The sequence below is a fragment of the Camelus dromedarius genome, chromosome 24 (assembly GCF_036321535.1).
Source record: "Camelus dromedarius isolate mCamDro1 chromosome 24, mCamDro1.pat, whole genome shotgun sequence".
In the NCBI taxonomy this organism is placed as follows: domain Eukaryota; kingdom Metazoa; phylum Chordata; class Mammalia; order Artiodactyla; family Camelidae; genus Camelus; species Camelus dromedarius.
Genome location: NC_087459.1, coordinates 29,619,417 through 29,633,013, shown reverse-complemented (window position 1 = coordinate 29,633,013; position 13,597 = coordinate 29,619,417).

Below are 13,597 nucleotides of genomic sequence, written 5' to 3'. Positions count from 1 at the left end.
ACACAATGGGTCAAGAGAACCCTCACGAAGCTCTCCACCGTTCTCTTAACCAAGTCACGTTGACCACCTCCACCACCCAACCCCTGAGAGGAGAGGGGTCCCGGTGACAGCCACAGTCCTTTGATTGCTGGGTATTTACAGGAGAACCACCTCACCGAAGTTGGATTAGGACAATCTCGGGCTTTAGATTAATTCAGTAAAAAATTCAGGCTAGAGGGAGACTTACCTCCAGCAACAGATCAGAAGCCAGCACATCAGGAGAGGAGAGAAGGATATTACAGGACAATCTCAGCACCGGAATCTCAGGCCAGAGACTAACCCTATCCTAGCCTTTCATCGACCTTTAAGTCTTCTCAAATTCCGCCCCGTAAGGAAGAAAAGAGTTACTTTTTATGACCCAAAGGTACATCACTGCTATTCATCATGACACCCTTGGAAACAGCATCATGACACCCTTGGAAACACCTTGGAAACAGTTTTCCAGTGGCTGTCATCACCAAGGTCAAGAGATTGACCAGGTGGAATCCGAGATTTGGGTTTAAATGACAAGCTATACCTTACATCTCCAAGAGGTAAGATATATGCCAATTTATAAGTGAGGAGCAGGCTAGTCTTATGGGCCAATTTCAGCGAGCAATGGCCAAAACATGTTTATGACATGCCAGGAATGTTGGACACTTTGGATTCAGTGAAGCAATGTTAACAGTAAGGGAGAGACCGCTCCAGTTTTCCAAGTGGAGAAACCATCTCGACTCATTTCCCCAAGTTTCCGCAGCTGTTAAGCCTCAGAGCCAGGACTTCAGCCTAGGTCTGTCTGACTCCTATGTCATACTTTGGATCACTAAGCTTTGCAGCTGATAACATGTAACAAGGTTGGATTAGGAAACTCCAAGTCACCACCGTGGGTGGCACTTAGCACATGGGGTGAGATGTTGGAAAATAGGAAAGCAGGTTTAGGCAATGGAAACATTTGACTGCATGTTGCCACTCACCGTCAGTGGCCCTGACCAGCTCTGATCATGAGACTGTCTGAATGAATCTAAGAGGCTAGTTTGGTAAACAGCAAGGAAATGCTTTTGCTTCTGGGGAGACTCAAGGCAATGCCTAGTTCTAGGATCATTGCCATGGGAACTACACATCCCTCTGCCACATCCCAGAAGGTACAACCAGAAGGAAACTTGGACATGGATCTAGGGGCTCAGATGGCCACCACCTTCCTGCAAATCCAGTATCAAGTGGAAGGCCAGTATCAGATGGCCTAGGTAGAGAAACCTCGACTTCAGATCTGAGTCCTCCCTTCTCCCTGAAAGCAGTTAGAAAGTGACAGAGTTGGCCACACCACTTCATTTGGGGACATTCTGCAAAGCCAGCTGCAAAGCAAATCCTTCTGGCTTTCACAAGCTTCTCCAGTCACAGCTCAAAATGTGCTTCCTTCCCTCACAGTGCTATTTGTAGCATCCAGGAGGGCTGGCTACCCTGTCATCCTTTTACCAGTAGTACGAGACCGCCAAGTTGGAGGCTTTGAGTTATGCACCAAAATCAAAGTCAGCACCTCCCTAAGTCTGAGATCCAGAGAAAACCGAACTAGTTATTTAGGCTAACATCACCAACTTAGGGGCCGAAACACCCCCATCTCAGGCCAGCTCTGCTGCTCCCCACACACTATGAGACCCCTGTCCCAGGTGCCAGAAACCCAGCCAAGAAACCCTCCCTGGCCACGTCTTGCTAATGGCACTGACTCATTAAAGTCTTGTTTTTTCCTCTACTTTCCTAGATTTAGTCCAGCTTCGACGGTGAGCATCTTTCTTGAACCCAGAACTGTTTTAAATTAAGATACGTCTCATCACCCAAGAGCTGGCTTCTCTAGAGAATTTTTCTGATTTTAAATAAACACATACTCATGGTTTAAGAAAATTAAATACTTCAGAAGCCTAGTGAGCATTAACTCCCAAGAACCCTCCTTCAAGTTCACCTTTAAAAACCCACACGACCCTCTACACACCCCAGCGAGGAGCCGATTACAGGCACGCTTCTCCAACACTTCACCAGTTCCTGGACATCTTTAGATGTCGGTGTGTTCAGAGCTACATCACTAACAGCTGCTTCTTCAGACAAAGTGGGGTTTGTTTTACGCTAAAACCACCCACTGGGTTTGGAGTGAGGCGTGTTCTCAGGGGAGGACTGAGCTGACCTCCGCTCCAAGGTGTGTGGGGCAGCCAGCGGGCACCGATGGGGCTGGGGTGTGGCACCCGGGGTGGGGGGTCGCCAGTTCCAGGCCTCCCTGTCCTCAGCATTCTCTGCCACCCTGACGGCTTTACCAAATGGATAAGATATGTCCAGACACCTCATTTGAGGTAGGGAGACACACAGCCAGGACCCGCTCTGGGGCTCGATGCAGCCCCACACACCCCGCCAGCCCCCATCCGGACGCTGCAGAGTGAACGGCCCCCAACTACCACCGCCCATCCTCCCCCATCCTGAAAACAAGCCAAGCACCACTTAGCACAACTGCTGGAAACTGAGGCTGAGTCCAACAGGGAGAGGCCAGCCGAGGCTTCCTGGGAGCCACCCCTCCAGGCAGGCTGCCAGCTTTGGGGAGGACAAGGCCACAGCAGCCTCTCTGGGACCCCCCAAGCAGCTTCAGGGAGGGGGCGGCCTGGCACCCTCACACATGGAGATAAACCAGCACCCAGCCATCACTCACCTGGCAGGGAGCCGCCGCCTCCAGCCCGCTGGTGGGCCTTAAATGCTGTTAGCAGGCGGCAGGTGTTTGGGGCATTTGGGCCGTCCCCGCTGGGCTGGTTTCTGACCAATGTCAACGGTTCTTGGAATCACGTGGGGCACTCTGACTACCCTACCTCCTAGGACCCGGCCCAGAGACTGATTGAACTGGTCCACGGGGAGGCCCTGGCCTTCAGGTGAGGCTCACGTCCAAACGAGGTACAGCTGGGTGCCTCTGAGGTGCTACGGGCCTTCAGGCTCTGCAGCTGCTGCCTTGGAGACCCTCAGATGGACGATCAGGAGGCAAGGGCGGAGGCAGCATCACCCTCCAGGGAAGGGTTTGCATTCCGGGTGTTTAAGACTTCTGGGAGCTGGCTAGATTGAGGGGCCTCTTACTAAAATTGGAGGATTAGGCTTAAAGCTGCTGTTGAACCATTAACAAATGTTTATTCCCAAGGCAGACAAGAAGATTGGGTGGTGGTGAGAATGGGTCTGCTCTGGACTGAAACGGAAATAGGAACAAAATTTCATGTGTTTATGCCACAAGTATTTATTGAGTCCCCACTGTGTGCCAGGCCCTGACCCACAACAGTGAACAAGATGACCTGGTCCCCACCCTCCCATCAGGAGTAGAGATGGGTCTTCCCAGCAGAGTGGGAACAGGACAGCAATTGGGAAAACACAGGGCAGGGGAGGTCAGGGAGGACTTCCTGGAAGAGGTGATATTAGAGCCAAGTAATCAGGAGTTAGCTGGTGAAAAAGTGTGATAAAAATACTCCAGGCAGAGGGAACAGCATAGGAAAAGGCACAGAGGCAAGAAAAATGGCCATGGTTCCTTTGGGAACAGAGGCTTTTCAGGATTGCCAGGACAATGGTCTCAGCCACCAGGGCAAAGACAGCCTGAGGTACAGGGGAGGGGCAGAGGGAGCCATCCACTCCGGTCCAGGCAGGAGAGGGTTGCATTGTCTGTAGGAGATTTTAAGTCAATGATAAAACCAACTACATCTGTTTGCTTTTTGAGCCAGGAATTCTAAACAGTGTCAGCGGGCTGCCCCCGATCTTGTTGCTTTCTGAAAGTCTTTGGACTTTGTCCTGAGAGCAGCAGGCAACCCCTGAAAGCCCTGGCAGGGTATGTTCCTATTTGCATTATTTTTACTTTTTGATTATGAAAAGTTCCGAATTTGTAAAAGGAGAGAGAAGAGTCTGCACAAATCTTCAGGGACACCCAGGGTCCACAGTTCCCCACACCATCTTTCTTCCCCCAACTCCACCTTTTAAATTATGTAGTTATTGATTTTTGTTGGTGTGTTTTAAAGGAAATCTCAGACAGTGTATCATTTCACCCAGAAATACTCAGAATGGATCTCTAACAGATTTAAAAATCTCTAACAGACTTAGAAACTAAAACCAAAATACCACGGTCACCCCCACCAAAAGCAACAAGCACTCTAAGGTGTCACTTCAGAATATTTAGGCTAGACTTTGAGGATGGGTAGGAGGTGGATCCTTCCTGGGCTGGGGCTGGAGGGCAGAAGAGCGTATGGTGTCCGGCAGTGAGAGTGGGGAAAGAGGGTCTGACCCCAGGATGCCCTGGTTACCAGAGGGGAGGGGTGTGGAGAAGCCAGGGTTCTGAGTGGGGGAAGTGTGGAGTTCTGGGTTGGACCCTCACATCCAGGTGCCCAGAGAACATCAGGATGGGGGTGCAGCAAAGGCCAGTCAGTTCAGAGCTGGAATGGGACCCAGTGACCTACTGGAGGCAGTGGTGGGTGACAATGACAGAGATATAAGTTAGAGCTGTGGTTTCAAACTAAGGTGGCTGGTAAGGGATGGTGTCAGAAAAGAGAGGGGTTCAGGATGACTTACAGGAGCCCTGACCCTGGCAGGATCCAAGGAGGCCAGTGGGATCTCCCCAGGCCCCCTGTTCTGCCCAAGGCATTTGAGACAACCCAGCTGTCTCCACCTCCCCTGGGATGCAGGCCAATGGCAACCCTCTTGCCTCAGCCTAAGCCTCTTCCAGCTTTTCCACACACACACAGCTGGGCAGAACCTTTAAACACTTAGGTTATACCGCTTTGCTGCCCGAATGCTCCAGTGCTCCCCAAAATCCCTACAATTGCCTGTGAGGCCCCTTGTACTCTGCCTTGTTCCTTCTGACCTCGCTCCCACCACTGTCCCACTCAAGCCACCCCGGCCTCCTTACTGTCCCGCAAACACACCAGACCCACGCTGGCCTCAGGGCCTTTGCACCTGGTGTTCCCTGTGCCTCCCTCGCTTCCTTCAGGTCTCAGGTTTTAGAGCCCATTTCTGGTTACCCTGACTAAAATCAAACCTCACCCCAACCTTGCCATCCCACCTGACTCGCTTCATTTGATCTTTCTCCCAGGTAGCACTTGCTGACGTCTGAAATGCAACGCATCCATTCCTTGCTTGTTGATTTTCCATCCCTACCCTGGAATAGAACATAAGCTCTAACAGGGAAGGGGCATTGTCTGACTCCCTGCTTTATCCCCACTACCAGGGAGAGTCATTGCCCACTATATTTGTTGAATGCAGAAGTGGGCTGCTGGCCCCAAAGCCAGGCTCATCCCCTGCCCCGCTACTGTGTTCCGGGTGTCCCTCCTCCATCACTCAGTATGTAGTCAGGATGTACCGCGGATGCACTCAACACCCTTCCCAAGCCAAGCATCAAACCAGCATCCTTTGAATAACTCTAATCAGCTCACTACACAGAGCCCACAGCTGCTACTTGGAGGACTCGGGCAAATAGCAGGAAGAACACTTCAGATGGACTCCGAGTCCTCATACGGAGGTCACTCCATCCGCCCCACTCCTTAGCCCCAATCATGGGCAAGGACCACATAGTTCATCCAGGCTGGAAATCTGACTTCAGTCTCCCCCATTCCATCCCCTTCCTCCACCAACCCCACCCTCCTCTACACCCCACTCCTCCCAACTTCTGCTTGGGGCTGACCGCTGGGGACCACTTGCCCACTGGTCTGGCGGCAGGTTGTCACAATACCTTTCCAACAGACTTTTATGTGAAATTCTTGAGGTTGAATTACCTGATGGGTTTGTTTACCTGATTCATTTAACCTGCCCTGACTCCTCTGATGTAGCAGGAACTCCCAGTTCCATTACACAGAATGGGACACCCAGGATGCTGGCATTGATGTGACTTGCCCGAGGACAGGATGGGAAGGGTGGGTCTGTGTGGCCCCATCTTTGCCTCAGTTTTCTACTGCCTGTGCCAGGATCATGCCTGGCTCCTTCCTTTCTTCCTCCCTCCTCTTTCTCTCTTTCTTTTTTTTTAATGGAAGTAAAATATTTTAAAATAAAATTGACCATTTTAACAATTTCTGAGTATACAGAGTGGCATTAAGTTGTGTAACCATCACTACCATCCATCTCCAGAACTCTACACCTCCCCAAACTGAAGGTCTGTCTCCATTAAATACTCACTCCCCCACCCCCTCGTCCCTGACTCCCACTCCTCTACTTTCTGTCTCTGTGAATGTGGCTACTACAGGGACCTCATAGAAATGGGATCACACAGTATTTGTCCTTTGGGGACGGGCTTATTTCACTCAGCATCACGTCCTCAAGGTCCAATCATGTTGCAGCCTGTATTGGAATTTCCTTCCTTCTGATTTCTCTCTTTAAAACAAGAACACGTTTTTCATGTTTTTGTAGTAGCATCAACACTGTTATTTACAGTGGCCTCCCAAGTGGTCGGGGACGGGGAGAGGTCCTCCCTGGGTAGGCAGAGTATTTACATTTGACATTGTTTATAAAGGCCAGGCAGGGTGGTAGTGAAAGCAGACTGATTTCTTATCCATTTTCATTATCATTATTATTATTGTTATTATTATTAAAGTACAGTCAGTTACAATGTGTCAATTTCTGGTGGACAGCACAATGTCCCAGTCATGCATATTCATACATATATTCATTTTTGTATTCTTTTTCATTAAAGGTTATTACAAGATACTGAAAATAGTTCCCTGTACCATACCGAAGAAATTTGTCTTTTATCTATTTTTATATATAGTGGTTAACATTTGCAAATCTCCAACTCCTAAATTTACCCCTCCTCTATGGTCAGTGCACTCCCTTGTTGCCCACGACCCTCGCCAATTGCTCCCCCATTCCCCCAACTCAGCCCATTACTGGTTATTTATAAATGTCTATTCATTATATTATTAATGTAAAAAGGGTTTTTAAAAGACCCCAGAATTGGAGAGTTGATGTCACAGTTCCTCAGGGGACTCAGGGAAGCTTTTGTCCTTGAGGTCCATCTTTGGGAATCCACAGCTCCTGACAAATGCAGCTGTCAACGTCTTGGCCTCTGTGCCTACAAGCTTGTGTGTGTGTGTGTGTGTGTGTGTGTCTGTGTGGGTGTCTGTGTGTGTGTACACATGGGTCAGAAAGTCCTCAGGTCTTGAGGGGACTTTAACTTCCCAGGATGCTGCCCCTTAAGGAGTTCATTTCGGATTCTTGTAAGATGCTATTTGGCCCAGAACCAGGAGATGAGGAGGAAAGGAATTATTAAGGAAAGAAAAATAGTGGGGCGGGAAGACAGAAAAAGGGAACCAAACTGATCATTTATCAGGTCTGAGGCTCTCCAGGAAAATCAGGCCCGAGTCCTCTCACATAGAAGTTATTTACTAAAAGTGTGTTCTGTTTTGTGGGCTGATACAGCACCATGGTTCCCAAGTTTCTCATCCACCTGGTTGTCCTAAGCATTTGCTTTTCTGGGGGTGAATGTTCTCCTACTGGGGCCTTTGAATAGCAGAAGCACAAATTGCGCCCAGAGTCCAGGCTTGTGTGTGGCTTTCTCCTGACAACACGTGACTTCAGGAGCTGGGGTCCCTGCTGCCGAGGATCTTGGAGCTCACAGCTGTCATCACTCGAGCATCCAGGCTCTAACAATCACCTCAGGGCCTTTGGTCTACCATCATCACCTCACCTGTGTGACAAGTGGGTGAGATGGATATTATCATCATCCCAGACAAGGGAGTGAGGTAGGTACTCAAAGACAGCACTGTGTGTTCAGCATGATGCTCCTACTCTCTGTGATGGCTCCGTGGGGGACATGCTGTCCTCACAGAGTGCAGGAGAATAAAGCCAAGGTTCATTCTCGCCCAGTCTGTGGCCTCAGAGGGAGCACCATAAATACATGTTGAATGGATGGATAGATGAGTGAATGGACGGATGGATGGATGAATGGCTAATGATGACAGATGGATGAATGGATGGATGGATGGATGATGAATGATGATGATGGATGAATGAATGGATGCATGGATCAATGATGGATAAGTGGTTGGATGATGGTTGAATGGATGGATGGACGGATGGATGGATGGATGGATGAGAGATTATCCAGCTGAGCTGAGGTTTGAAGCCACCTGAGCTTTTTAGACACCAGGTTTTATTCGACCTTGGGAGAGTCACAGAAAGTAGAGACTCTCTCCTTTGGAAAAATAAGAATAAATACTTCTTGACAAAGAGGAATGATGTGAGGGATAAAAAGTGAAAATGATCTTTAGATATTTTGAGATAATAAAATGAAAACAGCTCTATAGGGCCAAATAAAATCAAATTGAGATATAGATCTACATGCAGGATGAAAGAGAAACACAGCTGGAGAAATCTATGTGCAGCAGCCTTGACCATCATGTCTCTGGGATTCCATAGAATTCACAGTTAATTAGGAAATCTCCAGTTGGCTTGGAATCAGAGACTTCTCAAGCTGGGCTTACAGAATTCTTTGGAGAATTCCTTGTCCAGGTCCCGCTTGTTTCTGCCCCAATTCCAGAGCAATGTGTTAGAGGCCCCACCTTCCATTTCAGAGCCCGCAGGGAAGTTTCCGGCAGTGCACTAATCAAGCCCTCCCCTCCCTGAGATGACCCTGCAGAATTCCAAGGGTCTCTGGGGCAAGGGGCTATTTCTGGGCCCAGGCTCTGTGACCATGTTTGGCCTTCAAGGAGCACACTGTGAACTTTCTCACCCCTGCCAAGCCTTCTTCCTGCAACCCTCCCGGGAGGGCACTGATCCCCCTTCATCCAAGGCAGCAAACAACAGCTGAGAATGCAGCCTCTGGGGCGGCCAGTAAGGACCCTCCAACCACCACCCCAGGGCCAAAAACCGGAGGGAAGCTCAGGAGACACACCCGACTGACATTTGTTACCTTTTCTCCCCTAAAAAAATAGTTTTGGATGCTAAAAATGGTCCTTCTCGTTGAAAAAAAAAAAAAAAACTTTCGGCAACACTGATACATTTAATGAAAGTTTAACAAAAACAATCACCTGAAATCCCACCGCTCAGAGCTAATGGGGCCCATCACCTGGCTGAGGATCCTTGGAGCATCTGTTCACACAGGTGCCATTTTGCAAAAATGGGCTCAAGCTGTTCTAGAACCTTTCTTTAAAAAAAGGTGGGGAGTGAGGGGTATAGCTCAGTGTTACATAGCATGAGCTTGGTGAGCACGAGGTCCTGGGTTCAACCCCCAGTGCCTCCGTTAAGGGAGAAGAAAAATAAAGTAGTCAATATCACTTTAAAAAAAAACCACCAACAATAACCCAACAGCACGCTGTGGAACTTGTTCCATGCCAATGAGTATGAATTTACATCGCCAGTTTAAAAAATAACCATTGTGCCTTTATTTAACTGTATTTAATTTCAGTTTATTTATGAATCCCCCAGGGATGAACATTTAGATTGCTTTCAACTTTTCATTCTCACAATTCATTTCATCATCCCAATAGCAGTCTCCTGCAGAATTTCCCCTTCTGCTCCCTTTTAAGGAAAGTCAGCACAGAGCTTCCTGAAGGAAGGAGGGAGGGGAGAGGGCGAGGGAGAGAGGAAAGGAGGAGGGAGGAGGGCAGAATGACAGCCTTTGGGCTTCTGAAGAGGTTCCCTCAAGGAGATGAGGTGGGAGCCTGGGTGGGCAGTGCCCGGTATGGGGCTGCTCCAGGTACGTAGGAGGTAGAATCTGGAAGCCTCAGGCTTGACTCAGCTGCTCTTCTGAGCAGAGGTTTCCGGAGCCCAGATACCCTGGAGGCAAGGGTCCAGCCTGTCCCCGCCCCAACAGCCTAACAATAACCTACAGATCCAAGCTCTGTGAAACGTGGAGTTGGGATGATCATAGAGGTGGCAGTGAGATGCTCCCATGGGGTGGGGGGGGAGGGGGGAGGCGGGGATCAGGCTGCCGAGGACATGACCCTACTGACACCCAAAGAAACTGGCGTGATCAGGAACACCAGGCATGATAAATATATTCCGACTCTGTCCCCACCCCTCCCAGCCAGCCCAAGCCAAGTTATCAGAACTCATGGTTCCAACACTTGACCTTATTCAAAGGAGCCCAATGTGCTCCAGGGAAGCTGCCCCAGGAGGTCAGCAGAGGTAGATGGAGACGGAATTTCTTGGGGTCTCCATTCTGAGTCACGCAGGGAAACCCTTAACATGTAGGCAGCCTATTACCACTGAAAAACAATTTAAAGACAAGCCATGGACCAGGAGAAAATATTTACCTAGCAAGTATCCAACAATAGCCTTGTATCTAGAATATATAAAGAGCTCTCAAAATTCAATAATAAGAAAACAAACTACCTGATGATTAAAAATGGACAAAAGAGCTGAACAGACACTTCACCAAAGAAGATATGTGGGTGGCAGATAAGCATGTGAAATGATGCTCAATGTCATTAGTTGATGATGATTAGTTATAAGTTTTAAGAAAGCATTTTTGAGTCCATAAACCCACTTGATCATTTCATGAATTCCATGGAGTTAGTAGTCAATATGACTCCGATTATTATTATTCCCATTTTACAGTGAAGATACGGAAACTCATAGAGGTTAAGTGACCTGCCCAAGTTTATGTCTGAGACTCAAAGCCATGGAACTCTTTCCATTCGGGAGGTCTCTGGGTTCTAAGAAGCAACATAGAAGCCAACACTTTTTATGCATTTGGACAAGTCATACTTCTCCTTTGAAGCAAAGAAAGAAGACCACACCCACCCACATACCCCCGCCATCCTGGATGGACAGACTGGCCTCGTAAGCAGGAACACGAAGGACAGGGCTTGCCCTAGCGGCGTGCAGTGAACATGTGGAGGGAGTGACCGCTGAACTCCAACAGCAGGAGCGCTCGTAGGCTGGGAAAGCCTCCCCTGTGGACCCTCCAGAGCTAATACTTTGTTTCAAAAGGGGGTCTGTCCCAGGAGGAGCTGGTTCCTGTCCAGGGCCCGGCACATGGCAGGGAATCTGTAGCTGTGGTTTCCTGACTGTGGATCTGGAAGGTCCAATTTACTTTGACTTGCCTTGACTGAGAAGTTAGATTCATCTGAGGTCCTGGCACTGACGGGCCATCCAAGGGCACTAAGACATGGTGGGAGTGGGGGTGGGGGGTGGTCCTCAGGCTGGCAGGACGGGCAGAGAGCCCAGGATCGATCAAGGTGCCACTCCTCCACCTTAATCTCCTCTGTCCTCCCCCGTCTGTCTCCCACTAGAGCCCTCGGCACAGTGTTTCCCCACTGGCAGCCGAGAAGCAGCAATGCAAACTCCTCAGAGGCCAAGAAAGTGTCTAGTCAATTGCACATCTTTGCTAGGGTCTAGCAAAGAACTTGGCCCAGAGCTCAAGGGACTGGGGAGAGGAAGGAAGAGGGGTAGGGGAGGGGAGAGACCAACACAGGGCTAGCTGGCCTGTTTCCTAAGGCGGATGCTTTCACCCTGTGTGTGTGCTACGTCCAGGGGTTTCTGGATGGAGATGCCAAGAACAGCTCCCATCTCGACTACCACCCAGAGTACTGTGCTCAGATTCCTTGTTCCCATCACATGACTCTGGCTTTCACTCATTCAGTGATCATCTAATAGATGCCAGGCACTTCACCTGTATGAATTCTTTTGATTTTCATAACAAACCTATTTGATATCCCCATTTTACAGACAAGGAAATTGAGGCATGGAGAGAATCAGGTTTCAGAGTCCACATTCTTGACCACCATACTCTACAGCCTCCCGGGAAGGAGACCAAGCCCCTGCCCTCACCTCGCTGATGTTCTGTGAAGGCAAGAGCCCAGGAATCATGTAGTCGCTCTATAGTGCATTGCTGGGTAGTGACAAGGGCTAGAAAGGAAAACAAAGCCACAACTCAGGCACTAACTTGCTGTGTGCTTCCTGGAAAATTGCTTCACCCCTCTGAGCTTCTGTTTTCTCACCTACTAAGAGTAGGTCATGACTCATCCGCCTTCCCCACCTGCCCCGGTTATTGGAAGGATCAAAATGAGCTCATGGACAAGGGAATCCTTTGTTTTGTTGTTGAACCAACGCCAACTCATGACTCTAGGGAATTTTTCCCTCTATAGAATTCAAGTCAGCTTGTCTAGAAAGACATCACTGGACATCCCGCACATATTTTTATGAGCCAGGTTATTCCCAGTCCAGTGCGATTCTTAGTGTATTTTTAAAGGCAGAGAGCAATGCAGGCACCCACCCACTCTTGGGTGGTAGCAGTCACTGGATAGTTACTTCCAGGGCCTTCCCCAGACCAAGCACACTTCCTGAAATGGAACTTTCTGGAATGTTGACCATTAAAAACTCCCCTGTGAGAAGCTCAAACCATGAGAGGCCAAGAGGGAGGTGCTGGATGCCCTAATTTGCTCCAGGTCCGTTTGCCACCCTTCACCACCCTGCCCTGTGTCCCAGGAGGCTGCCTCCCCACATCCCCGCGCTCCTGCTGGGTCTGGTTGTGCAGCAGCTGCGCCATCCCTTGAGGGCCACGCTCTTCCTACAGCCGTGTCCGGCGTGCGGTGGCTTTCTGGCCACCTCCCTGGGGCTGGAGGTGCCTCACACTGCACCACAGGTTTCCCACAACGCTGTTGCACCTTAGTCAATAGTCTCTTCATTCAACTCCAGGCAGGGACCCTGCTGGAGTGTGCTCTTTCCCGCTGGGGGATGGGCTGAAAAACTCCTGCTGGGGGTCATCCCTTCCCAGAGTCATCGCAGGGCAGTGTCTGGTTCTTCTCACTGGCCCCAGCTCATGAGCCAGAAGATGATCACGTGGGAACCAGCTGGAAGCAGCCCAGGACCCAGGCTGAGGGTGAGGCACTGCATTGCAAGGATGGGCTCCAGGCCCCCCGGCTGCTGGCTGCCAGGGAGGGCTCCCCACGTACCCTCTCCTGGTCTGGGCGCTGTCCTCAAAGGCCCCAGGGAGGGTAGGGTGTGGGGAGGCCTCCTCCCTGACTCAACCCAGAGAAGCTCCACTTTTATCTTTTACAAACCAGACTTCTGCACAAAGATCTGCCCATTAAATTCCTGCTGCTGGAGAGATTGCATACAACCCCATCGGGCGATCAGAATTCGAAGAGCGGCAGGTTGGCAGGAATAGAGCCTCTGCAGCACTGATGACAGCCATGCTTGGAGGCATGTCCGCCAAAATCTCATTCTACCTTTGGGGAAATAGAGGCCCCGCATGGGAGAAGTGAGGTTCATCCTTCGGTGTGAAGTATTCAGGCAAAGCAGGTGCTGCCGACATTCAATGTCATAATTACTTACCAATCTGATTCTTCACTGCCGAATCCCAGTTTTCAGAATACAGTAACATACTGTAGGGGGTCAGATGATAATAGCAAACACCTGGAAAATATTAATATGGACTACATAAAAGTTTCTTTGCGTTTACATAACTCTTCCCAGGCAAACCCAGAGAGACTAAAAAGGAAATCAACTCCACATTCAGGTGGGTTCCTTTCTTCTTTAAGATGAACTGAGGCATCAAACCTAAGTATAAAAGCTAAAACCATACAACTCTTAGAAGAAAACCCAGGGGCAAACCTTCATGACCTCGACTTTGGCAGTGGTTTCTTAAATA